We start from the raw sequence: 2,545 nt of genomic DNA, 5'->3' as shown, positions 1-2,545 counted from the left end.
TCCCCACCCCCCTTCCTCACCTCCTCCCTTCCTCACCCCCTCTTTCTGGCTATTATGTTGTATTTCTGCGAGGTGCTGTCAGTGCCCCACTGAAAACGATGTACACCTTGCTTTAAAAACGTCTGTGTGTGAAAGTGCATTGAAATCCACCTAACGAGGGGCACGTGGCTGGCTCAGTCAGCGGAACTTGTGACCTTTGATCTCCCGGCTGGAAATTCAAGCCCCGCACTGAGTCTAAAGATTACTTAAAAATAAAGACTTAAAAAAAACTATTTGAAGCAAAGCTGTTAGGCAGAGTTGGATAATACGGAAAACTGTGTGGCGGTGGTGCTGGAGTGTCTCACGGGGGTGTTCGTGATTTAAACGGGGAGTAACACCTTACCAAGGCAACCCCCCACCAGACTCTAATTCTGCGGAAAAGGGACACGAGCGACCATTTCATTATTTGGCTTCCAGCACCATCTAGTGGCGACATATAGCAACTGCCACCGGAATTCGCAGGCCCAGGCCGGCAGGTGCAAAGAAAGTCCCGAAGCAAACCCAAGGACGCCTTTGTGTCCCCAGGAATGCAGAGTCACTGCTCCCGCAGGGGCTGCACATACCTGAAGGCTTAACACAAGGCCAACGTCCCGCTGGCTCCTCACTCACCCCCATGTGTTGATGGCTTTAATATATCCCTGCAACGTGAGAAAAATCTTTATGTCAAAAAAAAAAAAAAAAAAAAAGGAAAAGCCAAATGGGACCCAGCGAAATCGTGCTTATTTAGGGCAGGGGCTTCTCCAGCTCCGCTCCCAGACCTTCTCCAGCAGGAGCTCTGGCGGCGGGGCCCAGACGCCCCCTCACCCCTTCCCCTACCGCCTCCCTGGGGTTCTGTCACAGGCTCAAGTCTGAGTCTCAACCAGCGGTGATTCTGCCTCCTCGTGGGCGTGCGGAGGTGTCCTGAGACATTTTGGGGGTCCCCACCGGGGTGGGCGGGCGTCCCCGGCGGTGCCACTGTCCTCCAGCGGGCAGACGCTAGGCCCCAGAACGTGTGCGGAGGCTGAGCCACAGCCTTACAGTGAGCTCTTCCCTCCACTGCCCCCAGCTGCCCCTTACCTCCCCAGCCTGGACGCGTCCTCTGCTCCTGGGGCCACTGACACCCGGAAGACACGCGGAAGACACCCGGACATTTACCTGGTGGGGTGCCAGCCAGTGCCAGCCAGACCCTGACCCCTGAGCTGGGCTTCCCGCTGGGAGGGGCTGGCAGGCGCTCCGCCCACCCTGGCCGCTCACCAGCTGACCTGGGGCCTTCCGCCCTTTTAACTCTCACTTACCTTTAAGCAGGTCTCAGATTTATAATTTTATCGTGGTAACTTTTTCAAGAGTATGTATTTATTTATCTCTATACCCAGCGTGGGGGCTTGAACTCACAACCCCAAGACCGAGAGTCACATGCTCTTCCGACTGAGCCAGCCAGGTGCTCCACTTTATAGTAATATTTCCCCAGATGTATAGTTTTATTTTATTATGTTTTCATTTATTTCAAGAGACAGAGAGAGACAGAGTGTGTGTGTGTGGGAGAGAGAGAGAGAGAGAGAGAGAGAGAGAATCTGAAGCACCCTCCTCCAGGCTCGAGCGGTCAGCACAGAGCCCGACGCGGGGCTCAAACTCACAGACAATGAGATCATGACCTGAGCCGAAGTCGGATGCTTAACTGACTGAGCCTCCCAGGCGCCCTGGCATATGGATTATTTTAAGTTACAGCAGGTGTAAGAAACAGCAGGTGTGGGACGCCTGGGGGGCTCAGTTGGACTTCCGGCTTCGGCTCATGTCATGATCTCAGGTTCATGAGTTCGAGCCCTGCATCGGGCTCTGTGCTGACAGCTAGCTCAGAGCCTGGAGCCTGCCTCAGATTCTGGGTCTCCCTCTCTCTCTCTGATCCTCCCCTGCTCGCGCTCTCTCTGTCTCTCAAAAATAAATTTTAAAAAATCTAAAAATTAAAAGCAAAAAGAAACAGCAGTGTAAAAAACAAAGCAACAACAACAAAAATAAAACCCCGCAAACACTCTGGCCTCCCTCTGTCCTCAGAAAACAGGAACTAAATCTCTCATGTGAAAGGTACCCTCCCTCTACTAGGGGTGAAGAGACATCCCTATCATCAGAGTTAGAAAATTTAGAGCCCAGATGTTTGTATATAAACAACACATTACTTTTTACTAATTTACTATCTCAGTCCAAATTATGTTTAGAATTCCTTACCAATGGAAGCTCCCAAACATAAGTTTTCTTTGTCCTGACAATTCCTCACGGATTTATTGTCACTTTGCCTAAAAAGTATAAAAACTGCTTGTCTTGGTCATTTTTGAGGGGAGGACTTGGTGTCATTACTGACCTCCTCCGTGTGCACAGATTTAAACTTTGTGGGGGGCATCTGTGTGGCTCAGTCGGTTGAGTGGCCGGCTTCGGCTCAGGTCGTGATCTCACGGTCGTGGGTTCGAGCCCTGCATTGGGCTCTGTGCTGACAGCTAGCTCAGAGCCTGGAGCCTGCTTCTGGTTCTGTGTCTCC

The 2,545-nt window shown here is 51.8% G+C and overlaps 1 long non-coding RNA gene across 1 annotated transcript in view; it reads right to left on the bottom strand.

Moving 5' to 3' along the window:
- LOC115280109 overlaps positions 1-1,218 on the bottom strand; it is a 6,157-nt gene extending 4,939 nt beyond the window's left edge. Inside the window, exons 1-2 of the long non-coding RNA XR_003903647.1 lie at positions 1,096-1,218; positions 603-677 (exon numbers count right to left, since the gene is read on the bottom strand). This is a non-coding gene — a long non-coding RNA (uncharacterized LOC115280109). The remainder of the gene's footprint in view (positions 1-602; positions 678-1,095) is intronic.
- Positions 1,219-2,545: the final 1,327 nt, after the last annotated feature.

This window comes from Suricata suricatta, chromosome 16 (genome assembly GCF_006229205.1).
Source record: "Suricata suricatta isolate VVHF042 chromosome 16, meerkat_22Aug2017_6uvM2_HiC, whole genome shotgun sequence".
Classification (NCBI taxonomy): domain Eukaryota; kingdom Metazoa; phylum Chordata; class Mammalia; order Carnivora; family Herpestidae; genus Suricata; species Suricata suricatta.
This window is presented reverse-complemented; position numbering and strand designations above follow the sequence as displayed.